At 42.9% G+C, this 20,723-nt stretch overlaps 1 long non-coding RNA gene across 1 annotated transcript; it reads left to right on the forward strand.

Annotated features, from left to right (window-relative positions):
* Nucleotides 1-1,555: 1,555 nt before the first annotated feature.
* LOC137477599 (uncharacterized) lies at nt 1,556-3,176 on the forward strand. Its single transcript, XR_011001082.1, has 2 exons — nt 1,556-2,586; nt 2,667-3,176. It is a non-coding gene; the product is annotated as an uncharacterized lncRNA (long non-coding RNA).
* The last annotated feature ends 17,547 nt before the right edge of the window (nt 3,177-20,723 follow it).

The following is a 20,723-nucleotide window of genomic DNA, read 5'->3' on the forward strand; positions in this document are numbered from 1 at the left end:
CAGTGCATTTTTCCCTATCTCTAAAATGAAAATCTCAGACGGGGAGGGAGGGAGGGGGTTTATTTGCAGCATGGTTGAACAAAATGTTTCAGGTCCTTTGCTAACTGCACTTCAGCTGCAGTGCAGGGCTGCAGCTTGCAATTTGCAGTGCTTGAAGCTTCCCAAACTGTTCCCTAGCCTCTGAGGCAGGTGTAGGAAGTGGTTTTTGTCTGTTTCACAGGCAGCAGGGAAAAACAAAACCTCCTGTGAGCTGTAAAACAAATCTTTCGTGCTGGATGTGTTAAAGATTCCCTGGCTTCTCAGTGCACATGAGTGGCACTTACTCAGCTGCATAACACCCTTATGCTCACCAGAGAGACCAGTAATGAGGCACAAGGCCTTAATTAACCACTTGTCAGATGCTAGAGTTAATTCCCTTGCAAGGCAGTCATGGGAAACCCAGAACTTCTGGGATCAGAAAGCAAAAATAATTCCTTCTTCAGCAGAGGGAGGGTCCTCTTTTGCCAGCCTGTCCTGCTGACATCTGTTTGAGACCAATCTCCAGCTTCTGGGAAGGCCAAAATGGAGGGTATTTGTAGGAGAGTTTGGCTTCCCACTCAAGCTCCCTTGAGAACAGGAGTGCAGCATGTGCCATGGGGGCTCATCACAGCACGTTGGAGAGGAACCATGAGGGCTCATGGATGGCATCTGTTCCCTCCCTTTTCCTCCTTTGTGCTCCGTCCTCCTTGCTCTAGGCAGACTTTGTATCTCCATTCCCTCCCATTTTCCTGCTGGAAGCTGTTGGCTTATGCACAGGGAGAAGCTCTCTGGGGGGAGGATAGCTGCCTAGCTCCACAAGAGACACTGCTGAGCTCCATGCTGATCTAAATGCTCTCATGCATCTGGGAGACAAAGAAAGCAGCAATCCAAGGCTGCATTAATACCACACCTAAAAGTTGGCCTTAAAAGTTTCTGCCTCATCAGCAGCAGACAGCAAGGATTGGACTGCAGACATGGTTACATCTCCCTTCCTTGCTGTGCTCCTGCAGATGCAGGGATAAACTGCAGGAGTCGTGGCAAGGCTGATGACATTTGACTGTATTGTGAGCACGCCCTCGTCATTTCTCTAATCACAAAGGTTATGTGGCCAGCAACACAGGAAGACCTTGTGTAACTACAGGCAGTGCTGGGATTTATCAATCTTCACACACATACTCCACCTTGCCCCCAGAATGTGACAGCAAATTGCAAAGGCAGAATCCAGCTGGAAGATAATGCCCATTTGTTCTCGGGTCAGAAAAGTGACAGGATGGGTGGTGAAAAAGGCAGGATTTCTTGGACTGACCTCTTCCAGAGGAAATCCCCTCTTCTGGTCAGCTGAAGGGCTAGGAGGGGATGCATCTAGGGCAGTGGACCAACAGTATTGTCAGTGATGACAGGGAGAAGATCTCCCAGACTGGTCCAGGACAAAGGCAGGTGAGAAAGCACCAGCACTAAAAGCCATCTCTGCCTCCCCTGAGTGTGGGGCTCAGGTTTGCCAAAGCTACACCACCTCATCCTTTCCCACCCCAGGGCTTTTTCAGGTACCATTCTGTTGTGGCACCTGCTGAACCAAACTGGCATGAGGCAGTGAGGGAGCCACTGCACCACCAATGGGGATGAGTAAGGATTTTGGAGTGTTGTAATCTGTGGTCCTGGAAATAGCCCTCACAGTTCCATAGCTGCCTTGAAGAACCAGGTCATGTTCATAAGTGCTAGAACCTCTCCCAGCTCCAGCACAGGGCCGGGCCAGGCCAGGCCAGCTTGGAAACAAATGAGCCACAGAGACAGAAGTTTCCCACTTGACCCTGGAGAGAAACTCTTCTTAGCCATCAAGTGGAAAATGTCTGGCTTGCCTTTCACCTGAATCTCAGAAATCAATGAGAGTTGCAGCAGAACTGGGTGTATTCCTTTGTTTTCCTTTTTTAACTTGTGTCACTGGATAATGCCAACTTCTCTCAGAGGAGGGAACCCTTCTGAAAGATTAAAATTTAAATGAAAGATGCAAATCTCCTGGCAATGGGTGCCAAGCCATCCTTTCCAGAATCCTTCCAAGGGGTGACATGAGGAGGAAAGTGAATGAGAAGCAGATGGCAGAGATACACCCCAGAGGAACGATGGATATTTCTGCTGTGACCCACCAGGGGAAGGTTTGGAAGCGCTGACACTTTTATGGCATTCTGTTTTATTGTGCAGAGCATTTTTTTCTTGTTAGTTATATTTTGGCTTCTCTGGGCAACATATTTCTAAAGGGCAAGAGACATGTACCCTACGTGCCCATCTGCAGCAGCAGAGCCACAGAGAGCTGGGAAGAACTAAGCTGGACATTACCTGGCCTAAATCTCTCTCAACAGAGAAAATATCAGTCTTACGCTAGAAGAATCACCAAAATGAAGGCCCAAGGCTCTCCATTTTCCCAGCACAGGCACGTCTATGATAAAAGACTGGCATGCCCATCTGCTGTCTGCTGTCCTGCTCTTCTAATAACATATTCTTTTTAAGCACTGGCAGATCATCCTTTCTTCATCTGATGTGGAATTTGCCTCAGTTTCCTCACTAATGGATTATGTGAATGAACCAAAAGTCAATTCCTACACTTCTGCAAAAGACTCCCAAGACTTCAACTTCTTCCTTATCCCTTTTCTCAGCCCACTCCAAGGACATCCTAAGCCACTTATCTGAAGACATCCAACAAGTGGCTGTCCTCTTCTTCTTCAAACTGTCACAAAGGAAAAAAAACCCACAACTCAAACCCACACATATCTTTGGCCTCTCTTGCCTTAGTCTCCTCCAAGAAGCCCTTGGATTGTTTAGATCTGGGATGACCGTGAAGCAGGGTGGGGATACTCTCTACCTGAAGCCACAGCTTCTATTAAACCTGACATTATATTCAGATATCAGAGGTGCAAACCTGAGAAGAGAGATATGCAAAAAAAGTTCTCCAGCTTAGGGTGCAGAGCACCTGGGGAGCACAGCACAGCAGTGGAGAGGTCAGGACAGAGGAAGAGTTTTGGCGTTTACCTCACAGCCAGCATCTGCCAGTGACTTTGCTAATTCATCAAAATAGCCAGATGAAAGCCTAAGGGACTAACCTCATTGTGCATGGAGATTTAACAGCTCTCTGAAGAGAATGAAATAAACAATTGCTGCCTTTCAAAGCTGTTCTGGTTTTTCTCCTTGCAGAGATGATAAGGCTTCCAAGATACCAAAAGAGATATTCACCTCCCTGTTTCTTTTAAATACAAAGAGTTTCCCATAATACAGACAACTGGATAAAGGGTTTAAGGACAGTCTGACTTTCTAACCACTCTTTTTGACCACAGAATACTTTTGGCTTCACTGCATACTCATATAGGATCCTGCATGTTACCCATTAGGTGAATGTGGAGATGGTAGCAAAGAACTCAATCCAGTTCTCATCAGTAGCTAGTATACTCTCGCAGTGTGGGCATGCTACCAGTCTCCTCTGCTGCTGTGAAGGAGTCAAATTCTCTGGGAAAGACACTTCAGGGTTCCTGTTGTTGCAGGCAACACCACACTGAGAAACTGTGGATCTGGGTGTGCATCACATGCTCAGGAGACAAACTCACAAAGGGCCAGGCACAGAGCAAGCGTGTCAGGAATGTGTGTCTACCAAGAGCATCGAACCATCTGCTTTTCTCAGTACTCAAGTGATGAGCTGTCACCAGTGGTTTAGAGCTGTATTTTAACCAAGTTGTGCAAAAGAGAAGAAGAAGAAGAAGAAAAAACCAACAAAGTTTTCCCCACTGCCCAATTGCAAAACATTTCCACTCCTGGGTTCCAGCTGCTGAATACAGACATCAGGTTTCTATGGTTTTAAAACTAAAGTGACTGGAATAAAGCAGAGCCAGTTGCAGAGGCTTCATTCACATGGGTAGATGATGGCACCTGATGGACTTACTGAGAACTTCTCCAATCTGCAGTTCATGCACCTTTCCTCTGATGAAAATGAAGGCACCTTCAAGTCTGGAGCATGTCCATTTGTACCCTGGTGACCCAGAGGCTTTCTGGCATGACAGTCTTGTCACCAGTGACTGGCACCTTCATGGTTCCCTTGACTGCTGGGGGATCCTTGCCTTGCTCAAGGCCTTCCCAAGATCTATCAGAAAAGCACACTGGTATCTTTTGAACTCAACCATAATAAACAAGATCTGTAAATAATCTTGAGGGCAGAAGTGTGACTTCCAGTCAGTCACTGCCGGTCAACCAGTTACATTTTCTATTATTATCTTTGACAAAGAACATAACCATGAACACGTCACTTTTGTGTTGGCATCCAGTGTATGGGGTTTAGTGTTCTCTGATGAAGAACAATGTGAACTTTGAAAAAAGATATAGCTACAGCAAAACAAGCCTGTGGGATACAGATTTGACCTTTTCAATCTTGCCACTATTCCGTTCCAGAGGAGCAAAGTTACTACCCTATTTGAATATGAAATCCAGCCCCCAAGAGCAAAGTAGGATAGAACAAACACTGAAATTGCACAATATAAAAAAATATGGAATTATACAGCAACCAAGATGAGAACATGGAGAAAATGGTGCCAGAGGACATGTATCTCTACTCCACTAAATATAGTTTATTTGAAAGTATTTTACATTTAATTAAAGTAAAGCAGATAGGACATAAGCATAACTTTCCCCTAAAAGTAAGCATTGCTGGCATTCCACCTGCTTGATTTATTGCTTTTTCAAGAGCTGATTAATCCTTGCCCCTCTTAGTTAAGAGAGGAAATAAATGGTATATGGGGAGTTTTACTTCCCAGGCCAAAGTGAAATTATGCTTCTGATAATAATTCTGAAATGAGACTTTCATTTGGACTTCATTGGAGCACTTTATGGAGATAGCAATTTATGCTAACTACTTTTTTTTACAAGCTAAAGCATTTAAATAGTACTAACATGAATTTATGAACCTTTTTATGTCTTTATATAGAATGTGTTGCATTATGTTTGAACTATACCAAAATAGAAGATTCCCACATAGTTACTTTGATATTTCAGAAGTCCAGCAATTCAGAAGTTGCATTCTACAAATCATATGAGTTTTTAATCCTTTGCATCAATCTAAGATAGTTGATTTAACTCCTCTCTGGAATTCTGATAGGATGAGAATTGCATTTTTCACAACTTTACCTGCGATGTTAAATATCAATTCTGAACCTGGACCTAACTAAAACTTCTGCTCCAGACCCCAGTTTGCTCCTTTCATTCCATCACTGTATCCAATGGCATCCTGCTGGCACAGACACTGAGTCTTGGGTTCAGACATCAGGTGTAGGGTGCAGGTGTGGGCACAGGCAGAGGAAGAGAGGTGCAAGGGTTCTGGCAGGGAAAAGAAAGAGGTCGGATCCTCTCTCCTGCAGAACTGAAACTTGTTTTGTGGGGTAAAAGGAAGTGGGGCACCACAGTTAAATTCCTTTTTCTTATCCCTTGTAAGTATTATTTCCAGCCTACAAGCCAGCCATTATCAAGATCAGTCAAAGGCAGTGGTAGAAAAGTACACACTAGCTGCTGTACCTCAGTGTAGTCACGACAGGTTTTAATTTGGCCATTTAAAGAATCTCTGGGCCACCAGATTGAGTTCTATTGGCTAGCTCTGAGTGGAAAAAAAAAAAATCCTTTTCCCTGTCTCCTTTACTGCCTGTAGGGCAGGTGCAAGCTGACAGCTCCATGACTATAAATTGCTGCTGGAGCCATTGAAGCCTTCTCTTCAAACCAGATGCTCCTCTTTTCTGCATGAGTAGCAGAACACAACACATGCCCTGACCGTCTCCATCTATTTTTAAAATATGGATTTCTTCATCGTTTGTTTATAGCTTTATGTGCTGGGGAAAAAAAAAGCAGAATTAATTTAAAAGAGGAAAAAAAATGTCTGTGAGTCAACATTCATCCTCTGGAGGCACTGGAGAGATCTGGAGAGTTAAAAAAATATATCTGGTTTGTTGCATGAAAACATAAAGCCAAACTAAAGAGTTAAACAAAAAAATCCTAAGAAAGTTTTAGAGTTAGAAGTAAAGAAGAATGTTAACAGAAAAGAATCTACCCCAGTAAAACATTTCAGGCCATTATCCTGCAGCTGCAGTTTTCCCAGCAACAATCATATCACATGTTCATCAGCTATGAGGGAGCTCAGTCCTTGCCAGGTCACCCAAGGATAACAGCCTGAGTCTTTGGACTCCATTTTAAGAAACCATTTTGCAGGCACCATCCTTTCCACCACAGACTCACTCCTCCGGCTTGCCTGTGAAGGCGCCCCAAGTTTTGCATCTGTAAGGAAGCAAATGGAAACCAGAGGAAACCCCCCATTGATGGCATGTCACGAATCTGGGAGCTCTGACACAAACAGCAGCTCCCCAATGAAAGAATGACAAAAATATGGTTCTCAGAGCTGGAGAACCTCCTGTTGCTTTTTAGCTCTACCGCTGAAGAGGGAGGAAATATGTGACACTGCAATATAATTATTCTTTTTCCACTGTCAGGGACCCAGGACAACCGCATTACTCATGTGGAGCCATGAGCAAGCTGCACAGGTCCTCCCAAACAAGTGGTAATAAAACTTCGCTCCTGACGGTGCCATCTCCAGAGCTGATGACACATCTTTGTTTGCTTTCATTCAGATTTATGTGGGTTTCCTAGGCCTCCCTTCCCTTTCTTTGATGTTGATCACAGACAAAATTATGTCACTCTTGGCCAGAAGCTGGCACCAGGCACAAGTGCAACAGCAAATGGAATTTTATCAGTAATTCATGACATGCTGGCAGTGAATGGCTGGCCCTGGGAATCTCTTTGCCCAGGCCTTTGGCCAGGCTGGAGAGAGCAAGAACTTAACAACTAGTGCAAATGTGCTTTAGTCCCATGTTGCCACCTGTCTTCCTGATCATTCCTGTACAGCCCTGAACCCCTTATGTAAGAGCACAGAAGCCCTCTACATACCCACTGCTCCACAACACCACTGCTGGTCTATAGCCTCATGCCTACCTGTCCTGATAGGATAGTCAAAATAGATTGTTTTAGAATTTCCCAAAATGTGGAAATACTTTGTATTTTCAGATCAATCAAGTGCAACTGTCAGTATACAACTGCTTGCCTCCATCAGATTCTGTATTAATGCCCATTGTTTCAATATTTATTAAGACAGCTATTATAGTATCTAATGTAACCCTTTTAAAAACTCTGAACTTCATTCAACTGTTGGTATAGAAAAGATCTCAGCATTACTGTATCACAAAGGAACTTTAATTTTTTATTTCTTCTGCACCCAGCTTTGAATTCCTGGGCATTTGCCCAGAAGTTTGCACTTTAAAAATAAAAAGGAACCACACTGGGTGCTTCCTTGTCCCACTGGGGTGCTCAGTGTCTCAGTGGGCTGGCCCCAAGGCTGTGTGTGTGAAATGCACATGTTCTGCAGGCAAAGGGTCCCCCCCCTCCTGCAGTCACTGCAGCAGGTCTCAGTCGGGACCAAACAGCTCAGTTCAGCTTCAGGCCTGAGTCTTAGTTGCTTCAGCTCACTGGATGGGATCCAAGTGCTTGTCACACTCTGCTGGGGAAGTTGCATGTCTTTCACTGTGCCAGCTTTATCTCAAAGCTTTTTTTCAGTATATAGTTCAGTGATTTAAGTAGATGATGTGGAGGCACAGGACTTGGAGTCCTCGCATGTTGTGTGCAGCACCAGTGGATAAGGAGAGCGTGAAGGAAGTGAGTTATCTACCCACACACAATCAACACAAGGATTTGATTTCTCTGGAGATTTTTTCTCTTTTATTTGCCATCATAATTAAACATTTCTGCACTACCTTGATCTCCAAGCCCTTGTTGATCTCCAAGTCCCTCTACCTCCTTCTCTGTGTGTGCCCGTGTGGCTGGGTCCCTTGAATGTTTATTCTGCTGCAAAGTGCAGTGATTTCTGGGCAGGATGTCCAGAGATAAATCTGACTTGTGGCAAGAGTTAAAAAGATTACAGTAGGGCCTTGTTTACAAAAGAGAAGGATCAGCTGCTGTTCTTGGAGTTTGTTTAAAAATTCTTTTTTTAACCATCCCTCTTTGTGTTTAGGTTTGTTTCCCTTGTTAAATAAATAACCAGTAAGGTCTCCACTGATCACCTCCGTCCTGTGCGTGTGCCTGAGGAGAAAAGAAAGTGAGAGGATTTCATGCTTTTCTGGAGAGGCCAGAAAATTTCTAGGAAAACTTTGTTAAGCATCAGGGAGTGGCAGAGTTAAATGCAGCCCAAAGCCAATGAACAAGCTGGAACAGGTGAGAGAGGTGTCACTTATGATATGCCATATATTCATGAACATATTCACAGAGAAATCTTTCATCTTTCTGCCTTGCCTTCTTCCACAAGGTGGCCTGAGCAGTGATAGCTACTGACCTGACCTGCCTGTGGAGCCATCTGCCTCCTTTCCACCACAGGAACCCCAGGACTGAACAACCAGAACAGCAGCAAGGTCTCTGGTAAATAAAACAGCCTGGCTAAACTCGAGGGTTTTCCCAACCTTTTCAGCCTTTTTACCATAAAGGGCTGATGAAGAGAAAGCAGGGATGAAGAGGAAGCTAATGCTGACCTCTGTTGACAAATCAATGGAAGAAAAATTCAAAGACAATTTCTGGCTCAATCAGTCCTTCGATCACTTTCCAGTGTGACTTTCCAACCTCCTACATGTTTGTCCTTCCCTAGGTTCACCCTTTGCAGGGGCTAACAGCAATGCCTGGTGTTTCTTCAGCTCACAGAGTGCTCAGCAGTGTTGCATCCACAGGGACATGAGCACAGCTCTCCCCTTGGCTCTATGGTGAAGACAGACTCATGTTATAGGGTTCAGTACAGTTATTTGGGACCGCTTTGAAATACGGCACATAGGACCATATTTCCCTTCCCAATGGTGGAAACCATTTTATAATACAAGGAAAGTGTTCAGGAAGATAAACCTATGATTTTACATAGATGAGATCAAACTTAAACTCAGTGCAACCTAGGGAATAAAAGCAGTGCTTTGCTTAGTTTGGATTTCCTTAATATAAATATTATTTTCCTTTAAATAAAATAAAAGCAAGGTATGAGGGAATAGGTGAATAGAATTCATTTTAGGAGCACAGCATGAGTGCATTTGAAGGTGAAGAAGGTGTTGTTTTTCAAGAAAGCAGTGATGCATTTCAGGACCTTGAAGGCTGGTTCGTTGTTAGGGCCATAATTAACTGCAGAGAGCTGAATGCATTCATCAGTGTAGATGACCTCTTTACCAGTGCTTACCAGGAAACAATAAGCAACATTTTGGTGTAACTCCTAAATGAAACAGAAGCTGCCAGGATTGAAATTCCTCTATGGAACGAGAGCTCCACCTTCAAGACAGGACTTCATTCTGCAGTGCCTCTTTCCTAAAAAAAGAACATTGCAAAATAGAGACCTACCTGGTCTGAACTTGCACTACATTTTTTTCAAGCAAAGAAAAACATCTGACAAGACTGGGAATACTGCTATAAAATCATCTGGTCACATAACAAGACAAGATCTTTAAGACTAACAGTTTAAACCACAAGAGTTAATGTGCTTTGGTCAAGACCTTCTTTAATTCTAAGTTAATAATTTGTTTGATCAATTATTCAATCATTCAGGGCCTGCAATAGTTATATACATTTTAAATGTATACATATAATTGTAGCAGCTTCAAGTTGAGGAATAGAAGAATGTCCAAATATGCTGTTATCCATTCTTCATGTAACCTATAGACAATTTTTTTATCCTGTTGTAGAATGTCCTTGTAATGGCAAAGTGGTCAAAGCAAGACATACCTGCAGTGCTACTTTAAAGTCATAGCACTTCAGACTAAATTTTGCAATAACAGAAAAGAAATTTTCCCAGAAAGCCTTATTCCCACTTTCTATGCCACCAGACCTGAATCTTTGCAATGGCTTTAAAAGGACTGAAGCAATGTTTGTCTCATGTCAGCCCTTCAGCTGGGGTTGACATCAATGCCTAGATTTCCTCACTCAGTGCCAGAATGAACAATTAGTTTCCTACTTGTGAACTTCTTTCAAAATACTGCCAACAATTTTTTGCACAACTACTCATGATGTCCATTAGAAATATGGCAGCTCAAGTTTTTCAGCTTCTGTCCATCCTTTTCCCCCGTGGTTTAGGACAAGCATGGCAGGGAGGCAGATGCTCAGAGCACTTTCTAGTTTCTATCTCTAATGGCACCATAATGAGGCTGACAGAACCATTAGGATTAGTTCAGTAGAGGAATTAAGCATCTGGACAAAAATTGGATATGATGGATTTTCCCCATTAGGGTTTTTGGTCTGAGCCCAAGATAAATGATTATCGGTATAATTACAGGGTGATTATGCTAAGTTAATTAATGGCATGTAGCTTTATTTACAACATATTCTCTTTCCCCAAAGATTCAGAGAGTGCCTTCCCCTGCCAGCCTTCCCCTCCTTTAGCAGAATAGTTCCACACAGACATTGGCATGCTCCAGAGGATTTAACCAGTTGCTTACTTACAGAAGCTATAAGCAGATGCATGGGCTTGAGGACTCAATTATTTGGCCTCTGACCAGGAAACCACTGGGGTTGTATCTGCTCACAGCACCTGAGCATGTGGTCCTGAGGTATTTCTCATGGTTCAGAGCTGATCAGCATGCAGAGCTCAATGCAGGTGCAGTGCTGATGAGGACAAAGATGCGTTATGACCTGAGGAACTCCTTCCCTTTCATGAGAGATAACAGGGATAATCCCAGGCTGACAGGGAAGACCTGAAGGTGTCATGATGATACCCCATTCCCCAGTAAATGTGTTATTTGTATAAATATGAAGAGGGATAAACCAGACAGACATAAGACAAAGTGCTCAAGAGGGAAGAAAAAGAAAACCAAACAAGTTTCCCAATAATTTGGGAAAACCAAATAAGAAATCAACCACAAAAGTCTTGCTGCAGCCACATTTGAATTCCCTGGGAATTCAGGCCAGCAATGTAATGCAAATTAAGTCTGGAAGATAGCTGCTTGCTTTTCTCACTACTGCCTCTTCCCAGCAAAGTATATGCTACCCACCAGGGAATCTCATACAAAATGAGGGTTGAGAAGGCAGCAGGTGTAAAGGCACCTCCTATACAAACACACCTGTGTTCAGAGGAGGAGCTAAGAACTCTGTGTGTCCTGTATCACTGCAGAGTGAATTCAGGGTGCATTTTGCCACTGTGCTTCACACTTGGGAAGGAAGTCAGAGACTGGGCTGTGCAGGTAACCTCTAAATCATGCAGCAGTCTTCAGACTACTGCTTTTAGGACAGGCAATGCAGAGGGATGAGAAAGGGCCTCTCTTGTTAAGCACTCTTCTTCCTCCTTTCTTCAATGGCTCATATCACAGATGTGAGTACCCAAACCATACTTACAGGCTTTGACATGTAACAGGAGACCTGAGTTTGACCTTTTTGAGGCACTGACTTTACCCACCTGCAGGTCTTAGTGGATGTCTTACTTCTTTTCAGATCCTAATGACTAAAAGCAGTCAAATACATACATAAATATTTACCTCATTTTGCTAAGGAGACAAGACTTACACGATTGAGTGGTGTCTCCTTGAGTCAATTACTAGAGAAACTGGTTAGCAGAGGTTTCAAAACACTCTAAGCTGAAGACAAATAGGTGACCCATTAGAGAAGAGGTACTTAGTCAATGCTAAAATATGTAAGTGCAACACTGTATTCGGCATCAGAAAAGTCACTTTCACAAACAGCATTCAAGTTTGCGAAAGAGATCATATCATGAGTCATGACTTCTTTGCCATGTGTATTTCCTGGTATCTAGCAAGGGGGTTGGCAGCCTGTGATTACTTAGCTGTTATGGAAAAACAAGCATCAGATAAAAAGTATTAAAAAATAAACCTTGCCAGAGGTTCATCAAAGGACCCTCTATCTTTAAAGGCCACTGAGATGGTTTCAAGCCATCTGTCATCCCAGTCCATCATACTACCCCAGCAAAAGTGTGAAGCCTTTATTTAGAAAGTCTTTTCATACCTTGTTGCCCTGGGGCTTTTTTGCAAATCCTTTCCATCATCTGTCCCCAAAGCAAGCCAGCTCCCATTTTGGATGGGTGGGGACATTGCCATTTTGAGCTACTTTCCTTCCTCCTTCATTAGTTGCTTTTGAAAGTCTTGGCCTAGGTGATTTGCATTTGTGGCAAAGCCTGAAGAGAGTCCCAAATGTCCCAACCAAATGCCTGTCCTATAGAACCATCCTTCTTCTATGTAGGTCAGAAAATCACTTTCCTGGATGCCAAAAATGATGGGGTATTCCATCAGCCTTTGCACTGCCCAGAAGCCCGGCTTCATTAGGAAAAAATGCTTATTAAAATTATAATCCTGAATCTAGTTCAGACCTGAAGCCACGGGCCTTAATCAGCTGCTCAGTCAGCTTTCTCACAAGTGTGTGATCTGACATCCCTGTTCGGACACTGCTCACTCTCTAGCCTGCAGACATTCACCCATGTCTCATTTCTCCTGTCCTTGGGAAAATTCCAGATTTCCCATGTAGAGTGAAGGGGAAACACAGCCTAAAGGCAAGGGAGAAATGAGTTGCTGGATGCAAAGATCTTGTAGGTCTCCAGCTCCTGGGAACTTGTGGGGGAATTATACTTCTTGTCACCTTGGATTTGGGTCAGAAGAACAGCACGCGTGTAATTCTTCCAGAAATTACTGGAAATTGTGTCCAGTGGAGTTGAACACAAGGAAGGAGCACAAATCTCTGAGACAGGAATTGTGGCATTAAAGCTGGAAGATTTTATGTGGGAAGAAAGGAGCAGACGGACTTCACAGACATAGCCCAGACAGTGCCAAGCCTATATCTAAAGTGTCCCTAACCCAGGGCAGGAGGAAAGAAGCAGTTCCCTGTGTTGCTTAGATGAACTAACCATTTCTAGTGCATGAGTTTGATTTTGTATATTCAATTCAGAGGCCTGGAGTTAGGTCTGTATTGCTTCTGTCTCTCAGGGAACATCCAGAAACTATTATGCCCAGGTGACCAAGGGACACAACACAAAGATAGAGGGCATGCAGAGCAGGTGTGGGCAGGTGAATTGAAACCACCAGGGCTTTGGATGGAGAGCTATGCTTCATGCAATATTGATTTGCACACAGCAGGTTCCCTAAGGGTGGATGACGGGGAGATTGGCAGAAAAAAAATCAGCATCTATCAAAGGACTGTGCGAGCTGTACCACCTCTTAGGATAACCAGATATCCAGTACTGAGCATATCTCAGATGATATTGTTGACCCAGCTCTGGAGCAAGAGGCAAGGTCTCTCTCAGGTTCTTCTGAAGTCAGAAACTGTAAAAACTGGACTTGTTACTCTGTGGGTGTGAATTAGGTCCCAAGAAGGCCAAACACATCTTAAAAATATTTGGCAAGTCTTTCTATAGAGAAACTATGAAAGTTTGAATGGTACATAATATTCTGATTTTTATTCTCCTGGATGTTCATGCAAATCAGAAGTACTACATCACACCTTAAAACCCTCGAAGAACTTGGCTAGATATGTGAATAAGCAAGCACAAAAGAAAAATATACCAATTTTGTCTGTGTCTTTTTCAATTTTCAGTCAATGCCTCTGCAAGTAATTTCTGCTGACGTGATTTTTCAGGTATCTCCCTTGTTCATGGGCAGAAATGGCACACCTGTCTGGAGGCAGGAAAGGCAGGCTACCTGATTTCAAATGAGGATGTATCTTAAAGTCTGAACCAATGGACTTCCTAACAGCAGGTTAACCAAGGGCCATGGTTTTGAATTTATTTGTCCTGTTTCCAGGCTGTCAATCTCACCAATGAACAGTCTTTTCTCTCCCAGGGTTCAGGAGCATAATTATTACCAAAGCTCAAATTATCACGCATCAATAGAGCCATGGTGATGAATTGCATGAGTGCTACTAGGAGCAGAGGAATTAGGACTGGAATGGACCTCAGGAGGTCACTACGGCCAGCATTCTTCAATTTGTGGTCCATGGTCTGGTAGGCATCAGGCAGTAGCCAGGAAACTTTGGAACAACTTAATTTTCCAGTATATACACTCATTTCCACATGTGGGAGCAAGCAAGGAAGTGGAGGTGGGGGCCCGAGGGGGCAGGGATGACGACAGTAACACGGTTCAATGTATGAAATAGGCTGGAAGTGCAATCTATTGTAGGAACATTGCACTAGGTGAACTGTAGTTCCTCCCAGATCAGAAAGGTGAAGTCATCCTTGGATGAATTGGTAGAGGAGAAGCAGGGGCTAAAGAACACCAGTTGAGTCCAATCCCCTGTCCTAAGGCAGAATTCAGCTATATTAAAATATTTCTGCCAAATATTTTCTAACTTCTTCTTAAAAATTTCTATTAACACAGATTCCACCCCTTCCCTAGGCAATGTATTCCAGCATTTAACTGTTCTGACTGTGAAAAAGTGTTTCCTGATGTCTAACCTGAATCTTTCTCAGAGCAATTTAATCCCATTATGCCTTGTCCAATCCATAGGAGACCCAGAAAGCAATTTATTCCCTTTCATAGCCCCAGGCAGCACAAGGTAAAACATGTTAGCATAAACCTCACTAAAAATCATACAGTATGCAATGTAGAGAAGCTCAGAGTACTTAACTCAAGGAAATTTGTTGTTGGGAACATAAAACAATATCCTTCTCCTCCTCAGCAAAAAAAAAAAAAGGTAATTGGTTCATGGTAAAAAGGGGTAAACTGCAAGTCCCAAGACATCCTTGAGCTATTCCCTGAAGTCCTCCTTCAGGGAAAAAAGTCCATCTACTTGCCCCCAAAATGTCTTACATTAAAAAAAAAGAGGCACTGAAAGCAAGGTTTCTAAAAGGATACTACTCTCTCTAAAGCTCCCTTATTCTTCTGCTGTGCCAAGAAATCAGAAGGACCAATAAAAAGGGGGGGAAAAGAGTCAAGAAAAGAACCTTTGTGGGCAGCTGTTAAAAGAAGGTTTAATGCTTATTTATTTATTTTTCTATGGGGGAACATTGATGCGAAGAGAGAAAAACAAAGAATTGCCTTTGGAGAAGTCCAAAAGCTCCCTGCTGACAGGTTGGCCCCACCCTCCCCTCTCCAGTGCACAAGGACTCTTTTCAAAGAGAATCACCTGGCCCATAAATTCCAATTTATGGTAATTTAAGGAAATAAATTATGAACTCCAGTCTCCGACAGTGCTTAGAAAAGGCAGGATTAAGCACAGCGATTAACAAAGAAAAGCATTTCCTTGCCACTTGACTTTGCAGGTGGGATTTCCTCCAATCCTCCCAGGTTGTGGGTTCACTATGCAGAGCCTTCAAGGGGTTAAACTGGCACAGATGGGGTGGGGGTTGCAAACACTGTGAAGGCTGGAGGAAGGGCAAGAGGAAATTAAGTGGCTTCTTTCTTTTCACCTTCCTTTTTCCAGTTATCTGTAGCAAGCCCTCAGAGCACCTATATTTAGACTAGGATATATAAAGAGGCACAGATGGACACTTGACACAGGAACATTTCCCATTTTCTATTAAATTGACTAATTTTTAGCTTCTGCACTGCTTTCTTCAGTGATCTGGGATTTGGCCAAGGACAAAAAAAAAAGGCTTTTTAGGGCCACTTACTGAATAAAGATCTTACCCGAGACTTAATTACAAATGTGGTGTTCCAAATTAGATAGGCAACGATGCTGGATTCAGCAGGGAGATGCTTCAGAAACCAGGGCCAAATACTTCAGCTTTGTGGGGAGAAGAAGAGAAAACATGGGCATGTCATATCCCTTTCAGTCCTTCTGGGACCACATGTCTTCTTCTAATAAGCATGTTGTCCTCTTCTCATACAGGGGAAAGCTCCACCAGAGGGCAAGTTGGATTCTTCATCCCTACTCCTCTTTTGGGGAGGCCAGAAGTTTACTCCTCAAATGGTCAGAAATTCTCTCCTTTCCAGTTTTAGTTTATTCCTGGCCACATTTATCTTTTTGCCCTCTGGTATGAAACATTTTTACTTCAGCTTAAATAGCTCTTCTGGCATCTTACTTTCTCCAACCTCAGCACAGCCACAGAAACTTTCTTGACCCTTGTTTTCCTAAAAAAAAAAAAAAAATCCTAAAAAAACCTCCAAAACTCCTATTTTACTCTTGTGCTAACATCAGTGTTCTGTGTGTAAAGAAACAAGCTGCAAGTCTGGTCATGAAACAGAAACTGGCTACAGGATCCTACCCAAGACCACAGCACCAAGGCTGAGGTACCATGGATGATGTGGCAGAAAGTCCTGGGGGAGAAGCTCAGAAGGATCTTCTGTCTGTGCCCAGTGTTTTATGGTCTAGACCAAAGAATGGCTGTCAACACATGCCTTCCTGGGATAACATTTCTTCCAAAGCTCCATGGTGCATACCAGGAGCTCACACCTCACCAAGCCATGTCAGCATGTCTTCCCTAGCAAGGAAGTCCCATGGGAGACCCTCTCTACAGACACACAGAGTGTGGGTCAGGAGTCAAACTGCTTTCACCTCGTGTGGGGATGACAAAACCTCCCCACACCAGCCAGTATGATTTTGACATCCACATCTTCCTACCCCTACTGCCATCCTGGACACCTGCTCCTATGCTGCCACCCAAAACCTGACACCGTCTCAAAGCCCAGGAGTTTGTTCCTCTGGCTGCATTTGTGTCCTCACCACTCCTGACCCAGCTACATTCTAATTCCTACCAGTCCAGCCCGCCTAGTTTTCAGATCATGCAGTCTCCATATCCCAGGCAGATGGAGCAGGTTCACGGGAAGCACTTGGGGAGCAGCAGAGTGGCAGGGTTAGGGCAACAGGGGAGGATGCAGTTAATGCTCCCTGGTGCTGCTGTGACTACAGTGGTGAAGGAAAGGTGTGGGCTTCTCTGAGTTCAGAAAGACCAGACACTGGTGATGATACATGTTGGAAAGTGTGCTCTGGCCAAGGCTGAGCTTGGCCAGAACATTACCCTGACATCAAGTTTCCATTATGTTTTTGTTGCCATTTCCAAGTACAATTGTCTTTTTCCTGGGAGAGAGGAAGTGTTGAAACCATAACATTTTCATTTCCCACCTGGAATTTCTGTGGGTTTTTCTGAAAATTGAAGGTGGGGGATGGGGGGGGGGGGGGGGGAATAGATATCTGTTTCCTTGCTTCCTTGACTTTCTCTTCTTTCTTTTCTCTCTCTCATTCTTTCAAATAAAATTATATTTTTTCACTGACACAACTGTCTCCCCTCCCCTTTCACTTCCTAACCAGATTTGACCTGTATTTTCTTAGGCATGAATTAATAATTTAAGATGCCCAATTTAGCATGCTGGACTGAGTCTTTTTTCCAGAAGACAAATGTACCGTATTTTATTAATACCTAGTTCCTGGATTCTCTCTCTCAAGATGTCCAACAGTTATTCCATCAATGCTATTCCTCCAAAATACAAAGAGTCAAAATCTCCAATAATTTCAGAAAGCATTATCTTTGTATAGTGAAGACAGTAATCTGAACTCTAAAACAAATGAAATTTATTCTTTAAAACAACCCCAAAAACTCAAGAGATGACAGCATATTTATTCATAAACAAAACTTCTCTAGCACAACCCTCAACTTCCCAACAAGCAGTTTTGTGAGTGAACTTTATAGTATGACATCAGTGAACAGATGGCAGGCATAGCTGTTGGCAAAGTGATGAGAAAGCTGGCCATTTATAATGGAAAATGTCCTGATAAAATGGAATGCGCTTATTTTATTCCACGGTAATGTTTATAAAATTCCTTTCCTGAGGCTTCTTCGAAGATCTTTTCATCATTATTGCATTATTATTAATAATAAAACACATAAAGGAAAAAATGTGCATAACAAATGACATTTTAAATACCCCAGAGAGAAAAGGAAAGGTTTTCAGCACTGTTAGGGTTGATTGCATTGTGATGATTTGTTACAACCTTTACAGCTACAATCCGTGATGGCACGGACATTTCTCCCAACAGGGTTAATTGTAGAATAACACTCAATAATGGGCAGGCCTTCCCCCTTCAAGGGACAACACTGGAGTGTGAAGGCATGCACAGATGCTGCCAAATCCCTGTACCTTGAGACTCTCTGAATGCTGATGTGCCTCAAGTCATTCAAAGGCAGACTTTCAGCTGGATTTAATTCAGGATAGGTCCATTATGTAAGCAGTGGGGAACAAAGGTGGGCCTTCAAAAATGGTACTTTTGAGGAATAGTTTTTGCCTTGAAAAGCCAAATCCAGGTAGTGCAATCTAATTTAAATTAAATTAATTCTAATAATATTTTCTGGAAATTTGCATTGATGTTGCATGACACAAAGCTGGGAAGGAAAATATTCCTCTCGCAGATAACCACTGGAAATTCTGCACAGTCTGTGCAGTCTGTCCTCCTCTGACAGGAGGAGACACAGGATGAATTGAGGGTGGGATTCCTCGACCCACTACAGTGCTGAGTCACAGCACAGAGAAAGGAGACCTCCTCCCACCCCTCCACATTCTACCCTATTTGCCTTAATTCCAGGAGCTCAAAACCAAATAGGCCTCGCTGAACATAAAATGTCTTACAAAGCGATTTCACTTTGATAAGACAGGATGAAGACATGTGGTTTGACTTAATTCCAACACATTTCCTTTGCACACAGCCCCAACAAACCAAAAGAGAAATCAGTGACAAGGTTTAAGATAGCATAAAAGCAAATAAGCAGGGGAGAAGTTCATAATAATAACTGAAGGATTATCATCAGATAGTTCTTATCAGTCCTTATCTTCCAAATTTTTTATAAAAGCAGCTGATATCATTATTGTCCTTGCACAGACATTGAAGCTGAGGTCAAGAGAGATGAAATAACTGATGAATGGTTGCCTTGCCAGACAATGATAGAGCTACGAAGCTGCTCATTCTTTACCTGTTATATTCTGATACACTGCATCCATCAGAATAGAAACCTGACAAAATAGACTTTGTCCCAGGACAAAACGATAGGAGTCAAAAAGCTTGTCATCTTTCAGAGAAAAACCACCTCAGTAGACAGACTCCTTTTCCAGTCTATTTAGCAATACAAAACAGAGAGGGCAGCTACGATCCCATGCTATCCACTTACAACCAACATGCAGTGACCTTCTGGTGTGTTACAGCAACATGGTTAAACAAACAACTTGCTGTTCCAGCCCCCCTTGGGTCAGATTCCTTGGTGGGGACAATCTATTTCCAGCATTTCCATATCCGGATCTGGAAGTCATTATATCCACCTATTCCTACAGTGAGCCACCCTGAGTTTATCTGAAGTCTCTATCTCATCCTGAACAACATGCCAGAGACCAGCTGTGCTGGAGGAAACTTGTTTTCTAGTAGATTCTCAGACTCAAATCTTCTTAGGCATGGAACACCAGCTAGCCTGGGTGAACTGGATGCTGAATTCACAAGTTCCAGGGTCATGCATGAAATCCAGCATATTACAATTTTATGCTGCTTCCTGCTTCCCTCTTTTCACAATTCTGAGATGTCCTCAATTTACCTGCAGATATATTAAGAAAGTTCTTATCTTTTGGGCAAAACCTCAACTTGGAAAAGCCACAGGAACTATAAACTATACTTCAGCAAATTGCCTTAAGCTCTCCAGCTCACTGTGGTTTGATACCCTGCCTAGTGGACCATTCCTAGTCCTCAAATTAATCTGCAAAATATTTTTTTTTAATTTCCTTCCATCTGCAGCATTTTCAGTTCCACCTCCTCTATACAGCTCTGCTTCCCTGAGACAACAATTGTAACAACAACAATAAAATCAAACAGCAACAGCAGTGTGCCTAATTTCAGGCTCCACTGTGGTCACTTCTCTGCTTTACATGGTAGAGAGACACAGACATGGGCACCAGGTTCCATCTCTCTCCTGCCAAGGATCCAATATCCTGTTCTCAGCTCACACATTTTGGATCTGCCACTGTTTCTGCCAAAAAAAAAAAAAAGCTTCATTTTATAGGAGAGGAATGAGAAAAAATAAGAAAGGGAGAAGATGAGGAAGAAAGATTTTTAAAGGGCAGCCAAGATAATTCCTCCTGGATATTTTGATATTTTGATATTTTAAAATAATTTGTTCTTGAAGAAACTATATTCTGGTGGCCCTCTGCAGGAGAGTGCCTAGTGGAACATAATCCTATCACCTGGGAAGAAAAAAGGTGCAAGATAATATTATTCTTTTCTAATTCTAAGAAAAAAGGAACTTTTGGATGAGAAAACTCTACTAGGAACAAGAGGAGATTAACCCTCTCTCAGGTCTATTGCAGAGCTTCCTCTCAGATATGGACAGATGTGCAGAGATACAAACTAATTTCAGAAATGGGTTCAGATGAAACAAATCCCATCAGGATCCAGAACCAGCGACTGAAAACCATTTCCCAGAAATCCATCTTTGCTTTTATCCCCACTGCCAGAAATCATGTCACCAATTCAGGGCACTGCAATGGCCCCACCTCTGTCCTCTGTTTGCTCAGATCTACTTCTTTTAGGTGTTCATACCTAAAAGCTCCTTTGTGCATCATCCAAAATCAGATACCTGTCCCCTAGAGGCATGGTCCTCTCCTGTCTCCTTTTTGGCTGGGATGGGCATGCAGCTCTAGAGCTCAGTAAATAAAGCTTACAACTTCAAGATGAAAACCAGTCAAGACCACTCCTTCCACTTTGTTTGCCAGAGTATTCCT

Source organism: Anomalospiza imberbis, chromosome 7 (assembly GCF_031753505.1).
Source record: "Anomalospiza imberbis isolate Cuckoo-Finch-1a 21T00152 chromosome 7, ASM3175350v1, whole genome shotgun sequence".
NCBI lineage: Eukaryota > Metazoa > Chordata > Aves > Passeriformes > Viduidae > Anomalospiza > Anomalospiza imberbis.